The sequence below is a fragment of the Anser anser genome (genome assembly GCF_964211835.1).
Source record: "Anser anser genome assembly, chromosome: 13".
NCBI classification, from domain to species: domain Eukaryota; kingdom Metazoa; phylum Chordata; class Aves; order Anseriformes; family Anatidae; genus Anser; species Anser anser.
The window spans coordinates 19,352,138-19,379,886 of NC_139734.1; the positions used below are offsets into that span (position 1 = coordinate 19,352,138).

General features: G+C 39.4%; 1 protein-coding gene across 1 annotated transcript in view; it reads left to right on the forward strand.

The window, feature by feature from the left end:
* Positions 1-27,749, forward strand: part of LOC310880977 (uncharacterized protein) — a 1,343,899-nt gene that overhangs the window by 277,457 nt on the left and 1,038,693 nt on the right. Inside the window, exon 8 of the mRNA XM_083797545.1 lies at positions 14,519-14,597. The gene's annotated coding sequence lies outside the window, so the exon portion shown is untranslated. The remainder of the gene's footprint in view (positions 1-14,518; positions 14,598-27,749) is intronic.

Sequence of the window (27,749 nt, forward strand, 5' to 3'; positions counted from 1 at the left end):
GACTCCTAAGTATTTCCTCGAGGCTCAGTCATGAAACATTTTTGTCCTGCCCTTCTTATGATCACAATCTAGCTATTGGTTTTAGCAATACAAGGCTTTGGAGAATAATCAAGTTGTGAAAAGTTGTTTCTCCTGAATCCAATCCAGGAAAACGTAAAAGCCTACCAGGAAACATCCCTTACCTGGAATATTTCAAGATTGCTTCAGTAGGGTTAAAGGAGCATTTCCTTAGCGTCTTCAAGAGACAGAACCATTTTACCCCTGGCTTTGGTGCCTTTGTTTGAAATGAGACCTCTAAATCAAAATTTAGGAAGGGAGTAATTACTATCACAGAAGGCAATCATATTTGAGTTGTAATAGGATTTCCCTAACACTATAAATTATATCAGATATTATTACTTCAGAACACAGTCCATGAAGAACTTTCCAGGAAGAATCAAAATTAATTTATAAAATCCGTAATTAAAATGTTGAGGATTAAATCAGTGCTTGAGGTCCTCTATGATTGCATTATCCTTCTCTTACGTTTTTGCATAATATTCATATTACTCCTCTCTTTCCTTAAATATGGCTATCGAAAAGGGAGAAAAAGATTTCTAAGACATTAATTTATTCTGTCTTCCTTGATATTCCCATAAAATTAGGGGTCTTGTTAATTGTCTTCTCTGTTTGAAAATTTCTAAAAGTAATTTTAAAAGGTAAATTTAGTACATTGCAGAACAAACAAACAAAAAAGAACAAAAGTACTATGAGTTTATAGATCAGCTAGTTAATATTTAAAAAGATTTATTTTCTATGGGCAATATGGATCTCCTAGAAAGTTGACAGAAAGCACCTGGAGCAAGAGGTAGAAAAAGGATTAATATTTTCTGGATGATTGAGAACTTCGGGCATACCAATCTACCTGTCTTATCCTTCACTTTTACGATTGTGATGAACCATTTTTTGATGAAAGTTTTAACATGTATGATGTGGATCATTATAACGTAGTATGCAAAAATCTCTGTATATTCATATAAGTTTTTCTGTTGAGTGTAAAGTCCCCTGTTTTTAAGCCTATGAGTATTTATTGCCCAGCATACTTCAACAGGCTTCTGTAACTGTGTACCTCGGAAATATCTCACAATGTGCCTGGGTTAAACAGAATCTGAATCTAAGCCACTTTTGAGCTGAACAAAAACCTTCTGAGTTGATTGGTTTAAAATAATTAATCGAGTAAAAATCATTAGTCAGGATAGTAAACACTGAGATTTGATGGTTAGTGAAAGATACTCATTTCAGGGGAAGCAATCCATACTTCAGTGCACACTACCTGATGCCTAGACATCAAAAGATGCTTGGAAACTCAGTTTTGGCTGGGTGCATAATGCCTTTCAAGCATGTCAGTGACCGATTCCCAGGGCTCTGTGATCAGCACCTTTGAGAATGCTGCACATTAACTTCTATTTAGGATGTAAAAACTGTTAGAATGGGAGTACATTGTTCTTGCTCTTTTTGCATATGTTTCATTATTTTTGTGCTTCCCTCCTTTTTATTTCTCATTGCAGCCAGAACCTTTCCAAAGGGATAAAAGGAATGGTGAGTGGCATCTTGTGGCTCTCAGCTTTACCACATGAGTGACTCAAGCATTAGGAAAGTTAGTGCCCTAACAGTTGGCAGTCTCCCACCTCAAAGACTGAGCAATTTAGTATAATAGGCTGAGCAGCCTCAGCTACCATTGTGTCTGGGATTTTGCCTGAACTGTTAAATCTAGGACTTTCACTTGGCACTCACTGCGTGCTGCCTGTGGGTCAGCTGAGCACATGAGTAATTTGTATAAACCACATTTTACAAGCCTGAAATGTGTTGTGGTCTTGCAAGATTAGAATAGATGAGCACAGCGCTGCCTAGGTGTCATTGTGAACTATTTTTAAAAAATATCCAGCATATATACATAAGTAAAATAGGACAGGAAAAATAGTGCTAAATAAAATATTTTTTTCATTACTGCCTCAGTTTCCATTTTAATTTTACACAGGACAGGATTAGAACAGAGCAATGGAGTTGTGTTAAATAATGAACTTTACAAATATATTGTCAGTGGTAAAATTCCATAATTTGACTTTATTAAATACAGACTATTTCTGACAATGTCATTTAGATGCAACTATAGTACTTGTTTCTTACTCTCAGAATACAGATATTTTTAATCATGAATACGAATGATTGTAGGCTTTTCAGAGGCAGGAAAACAATTCTAGGAAGAGGGCCTTCGCAAAACTGGATTAGCCTCAGTCCTTTACCTACTTTGGCACTGAGTCAGTATCAAATAATGTAGAGGAAGAGACTATACAGACAGGGTTATACAGACATGTAATGTAGGATCTAATCCTACAGTACTGAATTGAAATATTTTATTTGGGATTTTAGCAAATCTACTAGTAACTTCATAAAGTTACATTTCTGCCACAGGTCTGCTCTTTTCATCATCTTTCAATTTTACACTGTCTGTTTTCATATTTTACAATGGATTTTAGCCTAATTTTGGTGAAGAACATATCCAGTTGCATATCTTTAAAAGAATGCTTACACACAGAACTAAAATTGATTTAAAATACTCCTGTAGAAATGGAAAGGTTTTGCTTTGTGTTTGGTTGTTGGTTTTCTGTTTTGCCTTTTTTTTTTTTTTCCATGAGATGTTCTGCACAGAATTGTTTTTGTAAACCTAGCAGCAAACCTAAATGGTGTTTTTAACGTTACTAAGCCATCCTCTAGCGTTCATGTAGACTGTAAGGAGATGAGCAGAGTCTTGAAAATGCTATATTCTCTATCCAGTGCATCTAAAGGAGTACTTATATTTAAATTTTGTTTCATCCTCTTAGTATGAATTCATGTCATTACCAAATGGTAAACAAAAACAGATGTCAGGCTCACTTTAGAAAAAGTGGTGAGCTTGCAGTTAGATATTGAAGTGAACTGCTTCAGAGAGGAGGGTTTTGATATACTTCCGTCCATCTCTTTCAAACAGATATTTTTATGCTGGAAATATCTTTAGTGCCCTTAATGCTTCATAGGAGAAAACAGCCAAAAAGTAAAATAAATAAATAAATAGTGGTGGAAATATCAAATCCATTAGGATGAAGAACTCTGAGAATGTCTGGTTATTTAAGGGTATTTGTTTATTAAGAAGTAGAGAGAAAAGAACATCTGGCCATTAAAATAAGATGAGCAGGCTATGGAATAAATTTATACAAATAAGCCTAGCTTAAAAAGCAGAACAGTTGTGTGCTTTCCTACTAAACAGATTTTGTGACAGTACTGCAAACTTGCCAAGATATTAAGTAAATGAAAGCCAACAATCAAGTCTTTAAGTACATACCTTAATGACATAAGAGTATTACAGGCTTACAGAGGAAGAAAGCTTATAAAAGTATTGACTTTCTCCTGTACTCTGAAAGACATTCAGGTGAGATAAAAGAAGAGTTTTTACAATATCAAAAGACAATACCTCAAAAGAAAAAGAAAAGAATTATGTGAATGCAAATACGCAGCAAAAGTTTATAATATCAGCTTTCATTATTCGTGTAATTATAAGAGATGGCATTCTGTACACATCTACCAGGAAATATGAGGCATTCTCATATACAAAAGGCATTCTGTAAGAGCACAGTCAATGAAACAGAGTTCATATTTACAATGGATATAGCATTTTCCCCATTCTTAGTATAGAGGGAAAGTATTTACCAGTTTAAAGGTATGTAGGAAAAAGACCCATTTTCCTGGAAAACTCTTCTGCTAACTAAATAGAATGTTCAACATTGAGTCCATGTCTATTTCATCTGCCTGGAGCCTTCAGCTCCATCCCCTTCTGCTGGTAATCTACACACACACACTCTGTCTTAGAGACCTAGGAATGATGCAGTGCATAATGGATACTAGGCTACTGCTATGCAATGTTTATGGGACCAGCCTCCATGGCATCCTCCGTAGGAGATAATCCTTGGATGATGTTAGACACACTGCACCTGGTACCCCAGGTGTCTCTCCATAAGGTGAATAAACATACCTTGAAGCAGCTGGTAGCTGCTGAGAACAATGTCACAAACACGGATTTGCCTTGTTATCTGATGAAGTTATCCTCTCTGAAGAGGTAGAAGAAACTCTTCAACAGTGGCAAAACAATGTCATTGTAATGAATGGAGCCAGTCATGCCTCCACTGATAGATACGGAGAGATTTGGGTATGTAGTGCTCTTGGTAATCTTGACTCAGCCTCTCAGTGGCACATGTGCTTTTTTTTGGACAAAAGAAATCAACTTATATGAAAAATAGCAAGGCATTTGAAACAATCACAGTTTAAAGAAAATCAATATTTCTTTCATTAAAGAAATATTTGCCTCGAGGCCACAGACTCAGCGATGAAAACCTTAAACTTAGAATATTCCATACTTACCACCTAAAATCACTGATGATTTTATGGGTTTGGTAAATGACTTAACAACAAAAGAGAAAATTCTGGATAATCCAAAGCTAGCAAATATTGAACTGAATATCTGCTTGATACACTGGTTGAGTACACACAGAAGTGTGTAGTGCAATTTTCTTATTAACTGAGAGCAATGAAGGATGCTTCCTATTGTTTCAAACTGCTTAAATAGCAAGGTCAGAATCCCGTTCATCTTACTAACCTTACTGTGTATGCTTCTACAAGTAACTTGACTAAGCAGCATCTAAGATTTTTGAGAAACTAAGCGATTGAGTGGAAATAGAAATGAAATATCTTATTTCATAGAAGACTAATAACATTCAGATACCTTGTTCTACTGTGTTCCATAATGCTGATTTATCTATCAAAGAGAGGGATGCAGTGCAATTAAAAAGTGATTAAGAAAGCAAACAAAAACTTCTGCTAACAAATTACATCACCATCCCACTAAATATTTAAATTAGTCTTCAAAGGCTCTTCGTAGCTGAAGCCATTCTCAAATTCTGCATATATGTGCTAGGAAGACAGAACTGAAAATGGGTGAATTGTTTCAAACTATGAAGTGTTATCTCAACATATAATTCAGTCTGTCTGAATTAAATACATCTCCTATTATATTAAGTTTCATACCAGATTTTTATATACAATGCCATTTCCTGGAAAAATTTAACTTTTGAGAAAATCATTAAAGGATCAGTGATTCTTCATATTATCTGTTAAATGAAAATGCTTCAGGCTAGCTTTCACAGAGGCTATTTACAGAGCTGGAGGCTGACAGCTAGGAATATATATCCAGTATGGAGCTTTATTCAATATTTAATTGAATGTAAAAATAAATTGCAAAAAACAGCCATGTTGGGGTTTTCTTGTGTAATCTGATTGTTTTATCTTGGACATCTGCCTTAATTCTTCATCATTCTTGCATCACAAGGGAGTGTAATTTTTATATTTGGATTAGATTTACAAACAGGTTAGATAGATAATAATAAAGGTCTAAATAATAAACTGGAACACAACTTAGTTACTCTAAAAGTCTGTACTCAGTTGCAAGTTGAACATTTCCCAGGCTGTATTTGGAGCAAATCAATTCTTAGGGTTTGAGTCCTCATCCAAAGGGCAGTGAAATCGTTACTCGTGAGAACAGAGTGGCTTTGATCAAGTTCTGCAGATTCATAATAATCTAATTTACAGATGTTCCAGAAATTATTTCTTCAGATTCTTTAGGAGACAATTCTTTAGTATGACTGGGCTCCAAAGACAAATAGAAGCAAGAGATCACAAATACGTCTTGATGTATAGTTACACTGTGTTAGCCTTCTATAGCCATTTACGTAACAGAAAAATACAGCAGATTAATTATAAGGATTATGTAAAGTGAAGGTATTGGAATAATTTTTTAAAGTTCAATATTGAAAATTGCAAAAAATAAAATCAAAGTAAGAGAAGTACTTACTGTAGAGTCCTCTTTCTCATTCAAGAGTATAAGTTTTTGCTGTTGTTGTTATTGTTTTGTTTTGTTTAGGAAACTTCTGTACTCTGGAGACATTAGCCAAATGAAAGACAAATGCTCAGAAGCTACAAATTAATAAATACAGATATTTCCATTTTAGTTCTGACATTATCGATTTATTATATTAAGATTTATTAGTAATACCAGCAGTGGTGTTTATATGACAGAGTGCCAATTTTACACAAATAACGTTATAGAGCTTGTAAAACACTGCCTAGTTTTTATTTCTAATCATTTTCAAATTTTATAAAATGTTAGGAGAAGTATAGGAAATACTGCAAGAATCCATTACTGTTGGAAGTGTATTTGACCTTGTATTGGAGTCTTTTTCTTGAAGTTTACTAAGGGGTAAAACTCTGAAGCAGAATTTATGTAAGTTAACGTCTGGTCAAGCATTTTTCTCCTTGATGGCTTCTCCACAATTGAATCATAGAATCATTAAGGTTGGAAGAGACCTTCAAGATTATCTGATCCAACCATCACCCTACTACCAATATCACCCCACTAAACCATGTCCATAAGCACCAGGTCCAACCTTTCTTTGAACACCCCCAGGGACGGTGATGCCACCACTTCCCTGAGCAACCCATTCCAATGCCTGACTGCTCTTTCTGAGAAAAAATGTCTCCTAAAATGCAGCAATGGCTTTTTCAGGTTTTAATGTAACTTAGAAAATAGACAAGATATGAAGAATAAAAATCTTCAGCATTGATTGCATATTATTATTGTTATTGTTAGATAAAGTGATGATTGGAAATGATAAGCTGTCCTTGTTTCAGCAAGGTAGTGAATTTGGGAATGTCTACTACTGCTTGGCAGTAGTTGATGTAGGCTATGAGGAATTGAAATCAGTTAATTGGTGCTAGCATCCAGATGTGTAGAAGAAAAATTGGTTTCTCCTGTTTGTAATATTAGGAAAATTGTTTGAACATTAATGTAGGATTAGACATTATCCTATTTATTCATGGGAAAGGACTAGCAAAAATCTTGCTCAAGACTCAAGAAGGTGTGCTACAGTTACCTTCTAAATGTTAAGACAAAAGTCTTGATCGTCTTTTCTAAAGATTCATATTTCTCTTTTTATTCAGACCTCTTTTAAGGTCTGAATATTCTTAAAAGAGTCAATAAAACCATATAAAAGAATGGAGGTTATTGAGTGAAAAGAAACAAATTGACAAAAGAATTATGCTGCCAGAATAGATTTGAGAGATTGAAGCTTTGTATTAATTCCAGAGAGACTTTGAAGAATCAGGGTTAACAATAACAGATACCCAGAAAGGGAGAAAAGGAGTAAATTTGAAAACATAGCAGTATGTAATGATAAAAAATGTCTTGTGAAGAGATTTCAATTATGTATATAGAGAAAAATTAATCTGATCAAAGTGAATTGGTTTTATATGAAAAAAAAAACCACCCTCCACCTTGATATAAATCTGTTATGAATAAATCTGTATTTCAATTCCAAAATACTATCGGAAGTGTCATGAGGAAAATAGGTACAAATGAAAGGAAATTGCTATGCTAGGAATGCCTCCTTCCCGTACCCAGATCATTCAGGCCTTCCTGAAACAGTAGCAGCTGGCTCTATCTGCCATCAGTTGTCCATGGGAGAAAAACCTTGGTTTTGCTGCTGAAAATATTTTTATTCAATGAATGGCAAAAACTAAAATATGTTCACATAGATTAATCCAGCAATTAAAGACCAACAAGAAAAAAAAATGCATATTAGCAAGCTTTAGTTGGAAAGGGCACTTACAGGACCTAAGCATTTAACATTCTAATAGAAAATGTCTAGTATTCCCATGGCATTTAAAGAAAATGCAACAATAGAAAACAAATCACAATGGAAGACAAGTATGTGAATTCATAAGGGTAAGCAGAAAAAACCTAATGGGTGATTTTGAGAAACTGAAATATACAATTACATTTAAGGCATTCTTAAAACAGGATTCTTTTTAGATAATTTTCCCTGACATAACACCTGAATGGTTGTTTTTCCAGCAGAAGTTTGAAGGAATAAAGGGTGCCATAATTATTTTTAGTATTTTAAGTAGCCTTTTGCTACTTTTGCTATGTATCATGTAACAATTTAAGTCTTGATCTTTCATCTGAATGCCCAAATAGCATTATAAATGTTAGTAGCCCGTGTGCACCTGTGGACACCTGTGTTTGCATTGTCTTTCATATGTAAATATCTGACGTACTTCCACCTACTGCTCAGGAGTACTGAACTCATTAAGATGGTGAGTGCAGTCGTGAGCACAACATCCCTGTGAGGCACTGTTATTCAGCAACTATAAAAATACTGAGCCAAAGAATGGTTTACTCAGAATTGTGATGAAGAGCAAAAAGTAAACCTTAATTTCTGTGAGCTAAGTTAGCCCATCCTTCTTACTACATAGCCAATATTCAACAAATAATCTATCTCTCTGCCTTTGCAAGCTGACTTTTCAGAAATCAATTTGGCTTTAATTCAATTAAATCTAATTTAGTTTGGAGCGTGAAGTTGCTTCATGAAAAATTCCTTTTTTTTTTCTTTTTTTTTTTTTTTTTCCTGGATAGTTTGAAATCCAGCAAAGTTTTAGGGATTAAAGCTATATAGGGTAATAGTAAACCTGAAAATAGAATGAGACCAGTCATTCCCTCAGATAAGCTCTAGAATTGTCAGACTGTTTTAACTGTAATAGCATGGTCTCAGAGAGGTTTCATCTGATTTTCAAACACGATTTATCTTGTGCTTTCCTGTTCTTTGCTGATATATATGTGAAGGAGAGCTAAAGGAATTCATATGCTGTTTGTGTGGAAAAAAAAACTTTCACCATAGCATTATTGTGACCCAGAATATTATGCTACATTAATGAAAGAACAAGATAACACATCTTTTTCCTACAAACTAGGAAAGTCAGCAACTCTTGGGAGATTTTTTTTTTTTTTTTTAATCAGAACTTTTCAGGAAAAAGTAGTCTCTGTTTTTCATTTTGTATTAAATGCCTTACAGAAACTGTAGCGACTGCTGCTGTTGCATGTATGAGGCTTCCACATGGTGTGTCCTTTTTGATCTTTTTACCTTTTATTGTTTTTCTGCTCTCATAGTTCTCTTCTTGCTGCTTAGTTATAACCCTGTTATTGCTAAAATAACATAGCCCTGGCTTTCTGAAGTGTGGAGTATTTGCAGATCCACTTGCAGTAAATAGGACACTTAAATAGGGTAGAAAGTTCCAACTGAAAATTAGGCTCTGTATACTTCTCATGTTACTGTAAAACTTAAATTTACATTTCATAGATCTTATAAGACTGAAATTAAGTCAATTCACAAATCAGACTACCAGAAATTATGAACTGGTTTAATTAATCTGGGGCTGCTTGGTCTAAAAGCCCTTTGAAAGGAGCAGAATGAAACAAAAAAATCTTCAGAGAATTTCATTTTACCATTTGTTTTCTCAGGAGATAAATTCTGAAGATTACCGTTCCCAACAAAAAAGAACTAGTTTATGGTATAATAAACAATGAATCTCAAAGACACTTTAAATTTTTAAGCATAGATATCCCAAAATACTCCATACATATTGGTGTAGAAGGTTTTAATTTTATTAATCCTGACAGTATTCTGATGCAGCCTAAACAATTAGTTTCTGTGAAGGTACTACTAATTTATACTGCAGTACAGGAGAGCAGATTCCTCTCTAGTTGTTATGGTCCTTTTCATAGTGGCTTTATGTTATTCATTCTACAGCTTCCTTTAATAAATCCTAACTTTGGACTCTGTATAGTGACTATTTTCTGTGTTGAGTTGAATAAAACCTATTCTGTTTTTTCTTTTTTATTTCATTTTATTTATTTATTTATTTTGCATTTTCATTATGTATGTTGTAAAGATATCACTCTGTTATCCTAAATTACATTAGGTATATAACATCAAATGTTAATTGTTTATTCTTCAAACTGTGCTTGTTCTTTGAAATGAAAGAAGACGATGCTGAGTTGAGGATGCTATCTATCCTGTTTGTATGTATCCCTAGCAATTTTCACATCAGTGATTAAGGGATTAGCTTAAAACCACAAGCACATGCCTCAAGCCAAAACATATCAGGATGGATTCTGTGATCCTTACAAGCAATACTGGGCTGTTCCTTTGTTTATGAGGTATTATTGTAGAGCAGCCAGTATTAAATGAGCCTTCTGGTGTTTTTTTCCAGTATCACAGCCTTCTTTTCAGACCTACTGAAAATTATATCTGAGTACACTCTTCTTTTGGGGATTCAGAGGATAGGCTTGAAGTTGGAAGTACCTGATATTAAGCAGTTCAGAATTTCTACCCCTCTTTCAGTATTCATTTAAGTTGATATCCTTGGAGTAGTACTGTCGCAGGCTCTACTCCCACCCAGATCCAGGGTGCTGGGTCACAGGTTGCTGTTAATTTTCAGCATGTCTCTGTCATGAAACAGGACAGGAGTACTTCAGTTTGTATTGGTCTTGCCATTAGCCTGGTGAGCTTCCTCTAATGATTTAACTGTATTTATATTACAATTGAACCTTGCACTTCCTCTTGCTGTGAATTGCAGGTACAAATAGTATTCATCAGTTTCTCCTTTGGGGTATTTCTGAATTACAATTTTGTTGTCAGATCATTCTTTCTCCTCCAGTGATATCTACCCCTCGTGCTTTCGTTATGTAGTAGTGTCAACTTAGCCTTCCTGTTCTTTCACTGATGAATGAGCTGGGATGTGCTTCTCAGTGCGGAGGCCATCCTGTGCTCCAAAAGTTGTCTTATACTGTTCAAACCAAGGTTAAGTGAGTAAAGAGATAAAGGAACTGTTAAAAGGGGAGAAAACCCACTAAAGACACAGTATCTTTTAATAGAATGGGGTAAGTAGGTTACAGACTCCTGCATCCACATCATATCAGTTAGTTTATGTTTCTGAGTAAACTCTTGTGTCTGAAATCTCCAGGTATACTTCAAGGTATAACTAATATACTATTATGTAATGTACTACTTTGATCACAAAAGATTTTTTTGGAAAATCTGAATAAGAAGGGTTGACCTAAGAATCCGATTATATTATCTCTCTCTCTTTAGTTGTAGGTCAGAGCAGTTATTTAATCTGTTTATATTTACTGTTAAACTCTGATTATTGTGTTTTCATAAGGAAAAACAGACCTACAAAATAGGTGTCAGGAGATCCTTTTGAGTCTGCATAGGTGAAGAATGGCATCTCCTCGATGTTGGCATAAAATTTCTTTCGAGTTTCAGCTGGCCAAAGGAAAAAATAGATAAGTTTTTACTTCCTTGACATCTCAAGGGTCTTTGAAAATCCCTAGGTCACAAATAGGGGAAAGAATAGAATTTCTAATTAATTTTTTATCAGAATACCTCAGTGAAGACAGATAATCACAACCTATAGAGATTAAATAGCAGGAGAAATTTGGTTAACAGTTATAAAAAGGAACAATTGGAGATGAATATATCTCTCCATTGCTTTTTCAGATTATTTTTTTTTCAGCCAGCATTGCTCCTTTGAAATTCCTTTTTTTTCCTTTTTTTTTTCCTTTTTTTTTCCTTTTTTTTCTTTTTTTTTTTTTTTAATAGAAATAATGACTGGATCAGTTCAGTGACAGAGGAAAATATTAGCGATAACCATAATTTTCAATTACGCCTAAACATAACTGATCCTGCTGAAGGCAAGATATAACCTACTGGAGAGCAGAGATTAGCATAGTTGATTTGAAGAATGTTGTGAATCTTTGAACACGAGAGTATTTAGGGACTACTGGGAAACATCTGTGTTTGTCTAGATGCATTAAATACTCCCCTGCGAGGAGGGTAGTTTCTGAACCTAATTGCACAGAATTGATGAACCCCTGCTTTAACAGTGGTTGCAAAACAAACCTTTTAGAATGATTAACAGTTACCTCGGTTTCATATCTCAGACCAGCTGCAAAGCACTGTACAAGATGGGAATTCTCACTAGCATTGCAAGGCCTGGTTGTGATTTCATGTTTCCATTCAACATTTCAACTGCTAGAGATGATAATGCTTCCTTGAACAAGCCAGACACTAACTGGAAGGGCGCTTTGGGCAGATGTGAGCTCTTCATTCAGACTCTGTGAGAGTATGGTAGTCCTCACATGAGCCACACCTCACATTTTTGCCAACAAAGGCTGCATAAAAGAACAGCTTTGATGATGATCCAAGGCAAAAATTCTCTCCCCTGTGACACGTCTCTCTGTTTTAAAGTATAAGTAATTGTAGGGGATTGTGGCTAAAATTCTAATTGCATCAAACCGTAATACAGAATAGAATCTTAACTTTAAAAATTGTAACCATACTTTTCTGAATTATCGGGATATAGGCTAATGTATTATTGATCATTGGTCAGTGATGTCACTGCTTTCGTAATATTAAAAAAAGAAAAAGTCCCTGATTTATTTAGGTTTCTTATTATAGGGTTTGCAATAAACACATTTAATCCTAACCATAATTTCTCAATTAAAGTAGAAAACAGAAATCCTTTTGGACATAAGTTTAAAGAAAGCATTTAATATCTTTCCAACTGCTTAGACTTCCTTTTCTTTCTTTTTTATGTTAATATAACACGTTGTGAAAACAGTCCTTTCTGTTCCCCTGCGCATGAAACTGTTTCTCAGTTACGGTGTTGGTGCACCTGATGGTCAACAGGATGTTCTAATGATAGCTTTGAGTCATCTCTGCCCTGTTGAATCCCCAGCAAAGGTTAGAGGAGCCTTCAGGTGTCTGAATTATATTATTTTTTCTGTAACCTCCCATCAACTATTATTAGTAGAGTTTTCTCATCTCATACCGAAGACAGTTTTCGGGTAAGGCTCCAAATACCTGATGACATAATGTGTTGTCATGTTTTCTTTTTGTCTGCTGCTAACTTTTGTATTAAAATCTTAGTTTTTTTTTTTCTTAGCAGGCCATAAATAAGAATTCTTTATTCCTATTTTTGTGATTTTTATGCTTTTTGAGAAAATCAAAATGGTGATGTATTCTGTAATGCAGTTGGTGGGCATTTAGCTAATGATTATAGTGCCTGTGAGTTGTCTCCAAGGAAAATCGTAATCTCTCAATATATGTGTATCCCTTACTTGAAACATTAAGTAGTGATAGAATGCATGTTTAATGTGTCTGGTAGAAATTGTCCCTTGCCCTTTTACCTGAAATGTGTCCAGACTTTGTTGTTAAGATTGTTAGTGCTAGACTGAATTATGAATTGCTATAACAATGCAAGAATAGTGATGCTAAAAAGTCTACGTACAACTGATTAGGTTATAATGATGTAAAAAGTGAATTGCTAACAAATATTTTTGGTTTGAAGGAGAGTATGTTTTCCAGAAGCAACTACTTAGATCTCCTAGAATTACTTTATTTAATTGCTCAGTGGTCAGACAGGCAGGCCCACAGCACACAAGCTGCACTAATTAATTATTTGTATAGCAATAGACCTTGGAGACAAAAGGGTCTATGTTTTCTTTTACTTAATTATTATTTACATTGAGATAATTTCAGAATCACTAATGGAATTATTCTCGATTTTCACTGGCGTGAGATGTGAATTGTTCTTACAGATTTATTTCTGGAAATACATTTTATGGATATTTCCCTATATTGCAAGAACAATGTAGGAAACATCCATTCTCGCTATAAAATGTGCTTGGATAAAAATGTGAAGGAAAAAGCCTCAGATTGACTTGGGAGCATTTTAGAAAGAGTATTCCAGTTCTAGTGTAGTTTAGTGTTCTGTTGAATGACCACAATCAGGAAACATTTCTAGTGAATCATTTAATAAACAGTGTAATAAACGAAAAGAGCTTTTTATGGCTGAAAGTAAAAATCTATACAAAAAGTAGCAGAAGATTGGTTTCACTGTTGACTATTTCTGGATGTTGTGGAAAAAAATACAAAGGTATAATAAAAATTCATTTGTTTGTAAATGTGTTTGTAAAATGTGGTACCCATTTTATGGGACAGGTTAAGAAGACTTTTTCCACACTGAGAAGAATCTTATTTATTAGGGGAGTATTAACTGAAATATATACTTTGCTATGTTGGGATACCAAAGTTAATATACTAGAAATTAGTCTAAATAAATATACTGTGAAACAATATATGCTAGTCTAAATCTGCTGAGGTACCACATAAGGAACTTGTGTCTTGCCTAGTGCTACAGATTTAGTAAAACTAGGTAGACTTTCCTCTTTGAGGCACGATATGTTTCTTTGTGATGAAATATAAAGAAATAACAGAAAAATAGTAGCATGCAGAGCATGTAGCTTCGGTGGGGTCCCACGCTGTCCTTATGCTTGGTGGATGTTGTCCGCTGTATATGGTCACCTTGTTTTTATAATTGTATTTATCATTCTGAAAACTGAAAATAAATGCTGCTAGAATTCCCTGTCCTCTCTTTTTAAGAAGTAAGAATGTCTTGGAACAAAATTTAAAAGCTAATATTACAAGCATTTAATGCATATGCTGTAATACATCAATGGAGAGAGGATCTTCTTACCTGTTATTCTTTCTTTCAGTATGTTATACAGTCCCGTAAGAGCCTCTGCGTCTATTTTCCAGTCCAGCTGATTGTGCTTGGCTCTCTACCATGTCACAGTGAGTACAAATGATGGCAATTCTTTATCACTTGCTTTTATAAATTGAAATTTGGTTATATGTTCCCTGGATTTTTCATCTTTTTAATGAAACAGAGTAATTGAAAAGAGTTAAGGAAAATAAGGGCATATGCGCATATAGGAACACGGAAGAATTGGATTTTGGAATGGAAAAAAAAGAACTACTTAGTATCTGCGGCTGAACTTCATTGTTGGCTGGAAAAAAAAAAAAAAAAAACTTTTCAGTTGATAAATGAAAGAAAAGTAAGCCAGGCAACCTCCATAACCCTGCAGTACCGTGGGTGAGTTTCTCAGGTAACAGAACTCAGCAGGAATTTGCCGGTGTTTCCAGGGAGGTTAAAGTTTTTACTGTCTGTACAGAACTAAATGAGAACATCAGGTAAAATATAGAACTCATCAGGCTAGCATGTGGAATATTGCATACCCCGAATATTAGCTTTAACTCTCTTTGGAGAACTTTTTTTCCTCGATTTACGATTTAGGAGAACACCATATTCCTGACTTTTTATTCTGGACAAAAGTGCCCAGTATATTAGGCCTATTCCAAAGTTTTAGAAGGGAGTCTGTTCTTCAAACACATAGTTTAGCTCAGCAGTTTGATTACATCTGCAGTAGAGTGTCCTGTAACTCCTGAAATGAAATGGCATTGCAGAGTGATTGCAGTTTATCTGCACACAGGCAGCAAAGGAAGGCTTGTAGACAACCTGAGATCTACTTTGAGCAGTGAGACCTAAAAGGTGAGCAGGCTTCATTGCGACATGGATTTCCTGTCATAGTGAGCTACCCTGCCAGGATAATCTCATTCCTCTAGCTGTTGCACTGTAATTTTCCTCATTATTCTGATTTTTATGGTGAAATACCATAGTAGAGATGATGTCTTCCAAAGGAGACCATGACAGAGATGGGGAGAAAACAGAAGGGACGTGAGAGAGAGCAAGGAGACGAGAGATAGAGAAGGTGGAGAGGACCTAGGAAGGATTAGCAGCTGACTGCAGGTAAGAAAGTAGCAAAATCCAGACAGAAGAGGAAGGAAATCAAAGAATGTCTACTTTCCCCCCCCCCCCCCCCCCCCTTTCTTTTTTTAATGTTTGTGCTCTTAAACTGTTCCAGAGTAGTGGGAAGGGCAGAAAAATAAAATGCAGATAAGGTTTTAAAAATCGGGGGTATTTCAATTTTTCTTCCTCAAGGGGACACACTCATAAGAAGTAAATTTCTTTTTAGTGTAAATCCTGTTAACTTATCTTCCTGTTGTAGCTTAGGGTTCTTTTGGTTTAGTTTGGGGATTTTATTCCTGTCTGAAGGAAGCTCTTTAGTTTTCTTTGTCTTCTCTATGTATGTATAATGCAATAGTCACAGCAGTGCTTTGGAAATCTAAATTCATTGTTCATTTATGATGAGCTTTCATTAATATAGGATATAGGCTTATTTACATAAGATTAAAAAAGGGTTTGGTAAAACAATCTTTGGACAAAGGCATGGTATGGTTTGAATGCATACGATTTTATCAGTGCATGACTATACATTCCATATGAACAAGACCTTTCAAACGATGAAGATTTTCTGCTTGCCTGGCAAAGCTTGGAGCAAAGCTGAAATCAAAGCAGTCTTACTTACTGAAGCAATTTTATTTTACCTGAAACACTGAGGCTTAAATTATAAGCTTCAGGATGACTCAGTATAAGTAATGCATGCATATAAACTACATAATTTTCCAAGTGTATTTTCACAATCAATATAACTGTGTGTTTAAAGTTGGGACCTTAGGTCAATCATCTAAGCAGTGAACGAATAGCATATTTTTTATCAGAGAAAAGCTGCTCTATGCAAATAATATCTCACATGAATATTTAATAGATTGTACAGTAGGAAGTAATTGCCGACTAGCAGGGCATGCTAAAATGAAAAAGAGAAATACAGAAGTAACAAATCCTATCAGATTTCACTCATAGTATTTTCTTAAGAGTAGGTGGTCTGACAGGTCTTGGCGGAATATGTGAAATAAATGTAATAACCTCTGGCCAGGTTCTAGATAGTAAATATTCATATTAAATATCTGAATCATATATGTTAGTCTGTCCTAGGTACAATGTTTACCGAACATAAACTTTTTTTCTCAGATACTCTCCATATTGCCATTACATTTGCTTCTCATTTAATGCTTTATCTGCTTGCACCTTCAACGATTTTGTTTGTCAAAAAGGGGCTATTGGATTTGTGTCATACCTTGCACAAAGAGGCAATGGTTTTGTTCATTATATTTTGTGATAAATAACTTAAGAATGTAACAACGAAATAGTAAGTAGCAGCCCACTGCCCACATGCTGCTGTGTCCATTTTTTCATTATTTCACTATGGTAACTGAATCTCTACAACAGGGGGTGTGTTTATTAGAAAAGACAGCATCTAGGAATGATGTTTAGCTTTTCAGTGAAATTTCTTACAGCTGAAAAGAAACGATAATAAGTTCCCCACTCTGATCACTTCTTCTGTTCTTACGTTTCTCTCGTCTTGGGAACCCTAGTGCAAATGGAGACCCCCAAAGCTAAGGAAGGTTTCACAGTGTTTTCTTACGGTAAATGACCAGCTGATGCTTTCAGTCCCTCTGGCTGTGTTATGAGTAACTCCTGTACAGTTTACAGAGAGAGATGGTGTCCAGGAGCTATTACAATTGGATGACTTGATGTGAGAACGTTCTTCAATGTAGCCATAAACCTTTCTGCGTTTTATGGCAGTATGGCCATGAAGTGCAGAAAACAGCCTGAATGCATGCAGCATCTGGTCCATAAGCTGTCTGTATCACCGAGAAACAGGCATGCAGATGACGTGGACTCACACACCTACCCACAAAGTTTCTCTCACACATTTGTGAAGGAAGCGGAAAGCAAGGACTTTCTTTTACTTTGTACCCTCTTCTACTGAAATAAGCTTGTGCTAATTTAGAGGTCAGTGGATGTAAAAATTTATGCCATCCTTGTTACACCCTTAGTGCCCACGGGAGCCCAAAATTATGGATGTTATAATGAAGATAATTAGAGTAAGCTCTATTCTAGCTGAAGGCAAAGGGCCTTAAATCAAAAGGTCTATGTTCTAGTAACCTTGAAATTGGGGTGAAGCTTACAGACTGCCTACTGGCATGACAAATATCTGGACTCATTGTTTAAAAAGATAAGAGAAGAAGATTACCATGGGAGTTGGCATTCTATCAGGGCAGCTTGCCTTTGGCAGGTTGTGTGTGTATTCCTTGACTCCACAGTCTGCCAACAGTGTCTCTGAAGCCTCCAGTGTGGGCTGGGGTTCACACTGCTACAAGATTCTTTGGAAGGATATCTCAATCTCTTTCTTGATGTATGGATGAAGAGAAATTAATGTGACAAAGACTCTCTATACCTGAACAAATTGGTAATAAAGATTTTTCTTGTTCTTTAACCCCAAATGTTTTTGTATAGCAAGTCTTTGCATTGCAGAGGCTATAGTTATGCAAAACTTACATTGCCCTTTCTAAATTTCTCGCTTCCCAGAGTTTAAAAAAAATTACTGAAGCAAATGGGCTATTAGTACGTACGGCTGCACATAGCACATGCACCCTGTCATGGCATATGTTAGGGAATGTATTTTATTTGAATCTCTTAGAATATGATAAGCGTTTGTATGTGCATTCATTGTCCAAGCCATGCACCTTGTGGAGTTTTCCTCCTGTGAGGTGTTAGGTACTTATAGTCTATTCTTTAGTAGTTACTCACAACATGTACTTCTCTTTATTTATGCTCTGTGAGATGAAGCCCGTCTGTTCACTCAGGTGACATGTGTGATGTGGTCATTTCCTTACCTTGGGAAGGACTTAGAACAGGCCTTCCTTCTCTCCAGTGACAAGCTCTAGTGCTGCAGCAATGGCTTTGGATTGTTCCTGAACTGAGCTGGATGCTGATGGGTGAAATCATTTGTGGCATATTATCAAACACTTCAATTCACTTCTGCTAAATAATGAAATCTAGTAATAAATTGAACAGACAAGCAAAATCTCTTAAACGTGCTCTAGAGGGCTCTACCTATTTTCTTTCTACTCTCATGATATTTCTTTTCTTTATGTGTGAACTGCTGCCAATGAAATCAACCAACCAAGGAAACTCAAAAATACTGCCGAGCTTCTGATAGAGAAAATGTGTGAAGCTGATCACAAGGTTCTTGACTCCATTTATTTCTGACTTATTTATTTAGAGCTGGGGCTGGAATTCCCATGAGATTGATATGTAGTGAATTCTGCATGTATAACAGGACATTGCTAGTCATTTTCAAAATCTGAAAAAAAACATTGGGCTTTTTCTGTCTTTTTGTCCATCTGTCTGTGTGTCTCTCTCTAAGCTTTGTTTAAGCAGAATTGCATTTCCAGCTTGTTGGAGGCATTGTTTTCTTTTGGGTAGATTAAAATCTTAAAGGAGACAAGGTTTGTCCCTCATAGATGAGGGAGGAAATGGGCATCACATAGGAAAGCATGATCTATAATGCACCCTGTCATGGCATGAGGTCTTTGGCACACAGCATATGGCAACAGAATTACCATTGTACTACCCAACTGTGGGATATAATTTATCCAGTCCAAGCAACTGTGGTGACAGGCAATAGATTTGATAGTGCACATGTTCAGCATGCTAAAATGTCAGCTTGTCTCCTTTTCTCTGAAATGTAGAGCTCCGTAGCACTGCAGAGCAGTTCCAACTATTACTGGCAAATCCTTGTTCTTCCCTTATGATGTCACTTATATAGTGACATCCTGCAATAGTAATAAAAGAGGATGTGGTAATGTAACTGCTGGAAAAGAATGAAAGAGAAGTGATAAACTGCAACTTTTACAATGTGCACTGTCAGCTAAAGAATGAAACAATTTTAGACTTGAACATTAAGGACACGGAAAGTGCTTTGAGATTTATGTGACAACAATACTTCAGATCATTTTATGGTATCATTGTTTCAAATACCTGAAATTAAAATAGTGTAGTAGTGTTACTTCAATAATTCTGTTCATTGGAGAACTGGGATTTTTATTTGGAAAGTAAAATATCATCACTGTAAAGGATAAACAATAGATTTTTATGGCTGGGCTCTTGTATTTTTAAGATGATTTACTTGCCTTTTCACCTTCTGCTTACTCTAGAGGTCTAAATATGCAGACTGTATTGACCTTCAGTATGTCTCCTGAACCTAGACAGGGAGTTGAAATCTTATTTCTTGTCATAGAAACAAAATTCTGAGGTTCAATTTCTTTGAAAAGCCATATACTGTCCATAAATGTGCCTCAGAATTGTTGGGAAAGGTCCGTAGAATTTCTCAAAGGGGAGATTTGATGTTACAGATCTAGTACAAAACGTCTAATAATAATCAGTCATTTGTCAGCTGAAAAATGTATCTGCTTTTTGCTTTGGCAGTATTTTTTTTTTTTTATTTTTATGAGCTTGGAAGATTTAATTTAAAAGAACTGTGCTTGGTGTTTTTCACGTGGTGTAAAGAATACTGAAATGCCGTAATAACCAGGGCTGACTTTGCTAATATGTAGCGATCTCGATGCATGTTCTGCCATTGACTGTATTTGCCCTGCTTGAGAAAAGTGTTGGTCACCCTTTTCATGAGATGCATATTTATTTAGTTAATTGTCTTGACATCATTGCATGTAAGCTAGTTGTCTTGTTGACAGAGAGTTGAGCCCCCCCCTTCTGGATCAATGCTTGATGGCTAAGATGAGCCATAACTACTTTGTTGAGAACAGGAATAATACGTGGTAACTAATGATGGTGGGAAGAGTAGCTGGTGACAGAGGACATGATGGGTAGCTCGGAAAGCAGTCGCATGAGCAGAGTGCTCTGGCTTGCTGCAAGCTGCTCTGGCCTGGGAAGCGTTGTGCAGGTATATTGTTGGGGCTGTGCTGAGGCACCTGCTGAGACAGCAAACTCAGGCAGTGGAGCAGAAGGTTTTCATCTGCACACTGGGACTCTTGCAAAATACTTGGTGTAATATTGGTCTGGACCCTTACGCTTAGATCAGTGTACTTTTCTTTTCTTTCTTTTTTTTTTTTTTTTTTTTTAAAAAAAAGGCTTGGTGGTTTTTATTCTTCTTGAAAATCTGCTTGCAAGGAGATTTTTTTAGTCCTCTGGACTAAACCAGCTTGACAAGCTTTAATTTTCCATGGAAGACAATGAATTGGGAATTGATGTCTGTCTGGTTTGAAATAATATATGCACAAACAATGTTCTTTACTTTGGAAATGAGATGATTTTCTGTCAATTACTTTTTTAAGGCGGGAAGCTTTTACTTCCTATTTGAGATGAACATTCTATAGCAGTACTTCTGATTAATTGCACAATGATTTTCATTTCATAGCAGTCATCGTGTGGTGCTTTTTAAGCTCTTTTTAAGCAACCAATACTGTGGGTTTTCTTATTTCTTTATTTTGAGATAGCTTAACAATATGGAAATATTGTTGACTTGTCAATCAATAATGAACTTAATTGTCTAATTCTCCTGATTTTCTGAGGCTCAGCTCTGAAGCTGACAGGTACGCGTATATATTTTTTCAGGAAAAAAAAGTGCTAACTCTTAGAGATGGATATTTTCATTTCGTAGGTCACTAGCAATGGCAGTGCCAAATATAGGCAGGCAAATAGATTTTCAGAGGATCTTTAAACTTTTTTTCTTCTGCGGTGATGTGAATGACAGCAGTCCAGTCATGATTCCTTAATATGAGTCCAAAGCATAAGAAATTTCCAGGTGATCCTCCATACACACTCTGGGGGTTTTATTTTGTGACTTCTGTTGTTATTAGATCCATGCATTCCGGTGTGGCCACAGTTAATTGTGAAATTATGGTGAAGCAGTTATCCTACAGAACAAGTACTTATGGTTGGTAGATTATAGTTATAAGTGGGAATAATGAGGGATGAAGGAGAGTAGTTCCAGCAGTACTCATGGGTGTCAACCCGTTAGCAGAATGTAATGGTTTCGGGGCACTTGGGAAACATTTAAGATTGCGTACAGCTGCTTCAAGTGGGAAAATCAGAAAAAAAAGTCTATAGTTCCCTTTAATATTATACTATATTTCTCTATTTCTGCCACAGCCATTGCTCATTCTGAGTCAGTTTGTATTCAGCCTAACCCATGGGATGGCTCGAATATGGCTGTTAATAAATCATTTTTCTAAATTAATGTATCCCAGTGTTGAAAGCTGCGCTTTAGGACCATCTTAATGATATCTCTACTCTGACAGTGCTAAGTTGCTGTGCATATCTCACACTTAAGTATTATTGGGATTGATGAAGCAAATGCTCATTAATTCTTCTGAATTGGATTTGGTAAGTGTACTTAAAATGTGTCCCCTAATATTTACTGTTACCTTTGCACAGTAGTTGCAACACCTTTGTAATTATATGTCTCACTAGGAGATGAATCCTTTTGGACAAAAGATGAAAGTGTTTCAAACTTACTTTTCCTGTGGGGTACCTGCTACCCCTGGACAGGGTTTTCACTTTAGCACCTTCCATTTACATAGAGAGTTGGTCACTGGACGAAAGAGAAGTGGGAACAACAGTGATTCTGCTTAGGCTACAGGATCTCCTAATTTCCCCAGACATCCTTTCTTTTCAAAAGCAGAGGTAGGACGTCTCATTGTAATGAGCTTCAGATATCAGGTAGCTGTGTGCGCAGAGGGGATACTAGATGTAGATGCTGTATTTTTATAGTATTGTGATTATCCCACATTTAGTCAGAATCATCCTTGTCTCTAGTTCTGGATTCCTCTGTGGTGATACTTTTGATCCAGGACCTGCTATGCCAAAGGCACCGTCCCATAACTCCCTTCCCACATGAATAACTGTATAGTCACAGATACTGTCTTTATGTAAAAAATATCAATATTACCTATTCACTTAGTTGTTAAATAGCCATCATTTCACACTAAGTTGCATTTGAGGACAACAATTTTCTATTGTAGATTCCTGTATTTTCCCATCTAAGCCCATTATTTAAATGCTACACGCTCATCCTTCAGAGCAATGAGGCACTTGAGCAGAGTACTTGACTATATAGGGCACCTTCTGAATGTTGTGAGCTAGCTCACCTGAAAGCGACAATTCATTTCTCTGAGCAGTTACTACAGCCCTGAGCCCCATCGAGTATTTCATGTATGGCAGCTGATGTTTAGCCAGCGTGCTGCCTGCAGCTGGTTCACATTTGGCTAGTTTGGACATTGGACACAACAAAGCTGCATGAGCTTGCAATATGCAATACAGAGATACCTTAAAAGCCAGCATGATATAAAAAATAAGAGAGATCATAAGAATTGAAAGTGTTTCGTATATTTGGAAACCAGGCCACTCCTGTTTCAATTTCTGTCTGTAGATTGAATTTACAGATTCACAGATTCACAGATTTTTCTAGGTTGGAAGAGACCTCAAGATCATCGAGTCCAACCTCCGACCTAACACTAAGTACTCCACTAAACCATATCCCCAAGCTCTACATCTAAACGTCTTTTAAAGACCTCCAGGGATGGTGACTCCACCACCTCCCTGGGCAGCCCGTTCCAATGCTTAATAACCCTTTCGGTAAAGAAGTACTTCCTAACATCCAACCTAAAACTCCCCTGTCGCAACTTTAGCCCATTCCCCCTCGTCCTGTCACCAGGCACGTGGGAGAATAGACCAACCCCCACCTCTCTACAGCCTCCTTTCAGGTAACTGTAGAGAGCGATGAGGTCGCCCCTGAGCCTCCTCTTCTCCAGGCTGAACAAGCCCAGCTCCCTCAGCCGCTCCTCGTAAGACTTGTTTTCCAGACCCCTCACCAGCTTGGTCGCCCTTCTCTGGACTCGCTCGAGCACGTCCATGTCCTTCCTGTAGCGAGGGGCCCAAAACTGAACACAGTACTCGAGGTGCGGCCTCACCAGAGCCGAGTACAGGGGCACAATCACTTCCCTCGACCTGCTGGCCACACTGCTTCTTATACAGGCCAGGATGCCGTTGGCCTTCTTGGCCACCTGGGCACACTGCTGGCTCATATTCAGCCGACTATCCACCAATACTCCCAGGTCCTTCTCGGCCAGGCAGCTTTCCAGCCACTCATCTCCCAGCCTGTAGCTCTGCTTGGGGTTGTTGCAGCCCAGGTGCAGGACCCGGCACTTGGCCTTGTTGAACTTCATGCAGTTGACCTCAGCCCATCGCTCCAGCCTATGCAGATCCTCCTGCAGAGCCTTCCTGCCCTCGAGCAGATCGACACACGCACTTAGCTTGGTGTCATCTGCAAACTTACTGAGGGTGCACTGGACGCCCTCATCCAGATCATCAATAAAGATATTAAAGAGGACCGGCCCCAGTACCGAGCCCTGGGGGACTCCACTAGTGACCGGCCTCCAGCCAGATTTGACTCCATTCACCACAACTCTCTGGGCCCGGCCATCCAGCCAGTTTCTAACCCAGCGAAGCGTACGCCAGTCCAAGCCCCGAGCAGCCAGTTTCTTGAGGAGAATGTTGTGGGGAACGGTGTCAAAAGCCTTACTGAGGTCAAGGTAGACCACGTCCACAGCCTTTCCCTCATCCACCAAGCGCGTCACTTGGTCATAGAAGGAGATCAGGTTCGTCAAGCAGGACCTGCCTTTCATAAACCCATGCTGACTGGGCCTGATCGCCTGCTTGCCCTGCAAGTGCCGCGTGATGACCCTCAAGATAATCTGCTCCATGAGCTTCCCCGGCACTGAGGTCAAACTGACAGGCCTATAGTTCCCCGGGTCTGCCCTGCGGCCCTTCTTATAGATAGGCGTCACATTGGCTAGCCGCCAGTCAACCGGGACCTCCCCCGATAGCCAGGACTGCCGATAAATGATGGAAAGCGGCTCGGCCAGCTCCTCCGCCAGTTCTCTCAGTACCCTCGGGTGGATCCCATCCGGCCCCATCGACTTGCGCACATCCAAGCTCCGTAGCAGGTCGCCAACCATTTCCTCATGGATAGCGAAGGCCACATCCAGCTCCCCATCCCCTTCCACCAGCTCAGGGCACTGGGTGTCCGGAGAACAACCGGTATTGCCGCTAAAGACTGAGGCAAAGGCGGCATTAAGCACCTCAGCCTTTTCCTCATCCTTAGTAACTAGGTTTCCCCTCGCATCCAGTAAAGGATGGAGATTCTCCCTAGTCCTCCGTTTCGCGTTGATGTATTTGTAAAAGGATTTTTTGTTGTCTTTAACGGCAGTAGCCAGGTTGAGCTCCAGATGAGCTTTGGCCTTTCTAATTTTCTCCCTGCACAGCCTCGCTACATCCTTGTAGTCCTCCTCAGTGGCCCGCCCTTTTTTCCAAAGATTATAAACCCTCTTTTTTCTGCTAAGCTCCAGCCGCAACTCTCTGTTGAGCCAGGCCGGTCTTCTTCCACGCCGGCTCATCTTTGGGCACGTGGGGACGGACCGCTCCTGTGCCATCACGATTTCCTTCTTGAGGAGCGCCCAGCCTTCCTGGACTCCTCTGCCCTTCAGAACCGCCTCCCAAGGGACTCGGCCAACCAGCGTCCTGAGCAGCTCAAAGTCAGCCCTCCGGAAGTCCAAGACAGCAGTTTTACTGGTCCCCTTCCTGGCCTCGCCAAGAATAGAGAACTCTACCATTTCGTGGTCACTCTGCCCCAGACAGCTTCCGACCACCACATCTCCCACCAGTCCTTCTCTGTTTGTGAAGAGAAGGTCTAGCGGGGCACCACCCCTGGTAGGTTCACTGACCAGCTGCGTCAGGAAGCTATCTCCCACGCTCTCCAGAAACCTCCTAGACTGCTTTCTCTGTGCCGTGTTGTGTTTCCAGGATATGTCCGGGAAGTTGAAGTCCCCCACGAGGACAAGCGCCGACGATTTTGCAACTTCTGTCAGTTGCCTATAAAACTCCTCATCCGTCTCCTCATCCTGGTTCGGCGGTCTATAACAGACCCCCACCAGGATGCTAGCCTTGCCGGCCTTCCCGCGGATCCTAACCCACAGGGATTCAACCTTATCATTCCCAGCCTGGAGTTCTACAACATCGAAAGATTCTCTAATGTAGAGAGCCACGCCACCTCCCCTTCTGTGCTGCCTGTCCCTCCTGAAGAGCCGATAGCCAGGCATTGCAGCACTCCAGTCATGGGAGCGGTCCCACCACGTCTCCGTGATGGCAACCAAGTCGTAGCCTGCCTGCTGCACAATGGCTTCCAGCTCCTCCTGTTTGTTACCCATGCTGCGTGCATTAGTGTAGATGCACTTCAGCTGGGCCATCGCCTTCTTCCCCGGCCTAGCCATTGTTTCCCCCGGCACAGCTCCGACAAGCCTTGTTTGAGCCCCGTCCCCCTTCTTACCTAGTTTAAAGCTCTCTCTATGAGCCCCGCCAGCTCCTGGCCTAGGATCCGTTTTCCCCTTGGAGATAGAGACCCATCTGGGGCCATCAGGCCAGGTGCCGAGTAAAGCTCCCCATGGTGAAAAAACCCAAAATTTCTATGCTGGCACCAGCCTCTGAGCCACCTATTAACCACATGAGCTTTCCATGTCCTCTCCGTGCCTCTCCCTTCCCCCGTAGGGATGGACGAGAACACCACCTGCACTCCCGCTCCCTCCACCAATCGTCCCAGCCCCCTATAGTCCTGTTTGATGGCCCTGAGGCTTCTCTTTTCAACATCATCGCTGCCAGCCTGGACTATCAAAAGCGGGTAATAGTCAGAGGGGCGAACCAGGTTTGGAAGCTTCCTGGTAACGTCTCTGACCCTGGCCCCAGGGAGGCAGCAGACTTCCCTATGTGTGGGGTCAGGCCGACAAATAGGGCCCTCCGTTCCCCTGAGGAGGGAGTCGCCCACAACAATCACCCTTCTTTCTTTCTTGGTGGAGGCAGTCCTGAGGCGTGGAGTCAACTTCCTCACCTCAGGCATCCTCCCGGGTAGGCTTCCTACCTCATCCTCACCCACCGGTCCCTCCAGCTCCAGGGCCTCAAACCTATTGTTCAAGGGCACCTGGGAAGGCGGCGCCGGAAGGGGAGGGCATCTCCTGCGAGGTCGAGCAGGGACCTGCCTCCATTCCTCCTCAACTCGCAGGTCCCCTCCCTCTGCCCGATGGCAACAGGGCAGGGGGTCCACCCCCCTTTGGGGCGTCTCACCCTGGTCCCTCTCCCTCCGGTCCTGCAGGGAGTCGCTCCACCAGTCTATCTCCCGCTCGCACTCCCTGATATCCCTCAGCCTCTGCACCTCCTCCTTGAGCTCTGCCACCATGCGGACCAGGTCGTCCACCTGCTCGCACCTCACGCAAGCAGTCTCTCTGCCCCCCGCCGATGGCAGCAAGAGGCTCAGACACTCCCCGCATCCGGAGACCTGAACTGCCGCATGTTTGGACGGGCAGTCGGTCTGGGTGTGCACTGACTTCCTAGAGAAAGCACCGTGCCTGGTGGAGACCATCGCAGCCCAGCTGACGGGAGAGTGTCGTTAGAGGAGTTGTCCCTATGGGCGGGTGTGAGCGCTCCGCCCTGCCTGCCCTGCCTGCCCGCGCTCACTGCCTCGCTAACTGCCGCGTCACTCCCTGTTTGCCGGCCCTGTTCGCCGCGCTCCTGGTCGCTCGCGCTCCCTAAGGGCTGCCTTTGAACGGCCGGGGGGAGGAGCTGTCGCTGACGCTGCTGGCCCCGCCTACGCCTCGTCAGCCTCCCTCACGAGGGCTGCCGGTGCCTGGCGGCTCCCTCACGTAGGCTCGATGCCCGAAAAATAGCCCTGCCTGTCCCGATCCCGCGCTCCGCTGCAGCACGCGTCTGCCCCGGAGCCGGTCGCCTCGGCAAGTCAGTTAGATATTCATATATGAAAATTGGGAAAGCATATGAAATTGGGAAGCATTTTTATCTTCTAAGCCTACAGTGTGAGATGAAAAGTTCTTCTTTAAAGAACTATTTTTCTCTTTCCTGCTGCTTTTTAAATAAAAGCAACTCTTTTGAGTTTATTGTTTTTCTCCCTTTGGTTCCCTCTAACAGAAGATACCTCTTTCATGCTAACTACCTGTATAATACCTGTTTGTGGTGAAAGATAGTAGCCTCGAGGGTTGCACATCAATCATGTCAAACAGAGATGGGATCCTGTTATGACACACAGCTGTCAGAACGTTCAGTCTGTACATATTACAATG